Below are 203 nucleotides of genomic sequence, written 5' to 3' on the forward strand. Positions count from 1 at the left end.
GGGGAAAAACCCCCAATGTGTCTTGTGTGCATGAATAAAATTGGTTCACCATTTGTGGGTGGGGGGGTTTGTGCTTGGAAAACATGAAGAGAGAGCATTATTATTTTGATTTAATTTTGGTGTAATATTGTCTTATTTAATAAATTAATTTTAAAATGGTATATTTCATAAAACCCAAGTGATATCATTTTAACATGATACGG

General features: G+C 32.0%; 1 protein-coding gene across 1 annotated transcript in view; it reads left to right on the forward strand.

Annotated features, from left to right (window-relative positions):
* Positions 1 to 203, forward strand: part of LOC119592950 (muscle calcium channel subunit alpha-1-like) — a gene marked incomplete at its 5' end in the record, with an annotated part of 130,968 nt that overhangs the window by 36,600 nt on the left and 94,165 nt on the right.

This window comes from Penaeus monodon, chromosome 31, assembly GCF_015228065.2.
Source record: "Penaeus monodon isolate SGIC_2016 chromosome 31, NSTDA_Pmon_1, whole genome shotgun sequence".
NCBI classification, from domain to species: Eukaryota; Metazoa; Arthropoda; class Malacostraca; order Decapoda; family Penaeidae; genus Penaeus; species Penaeus monodon.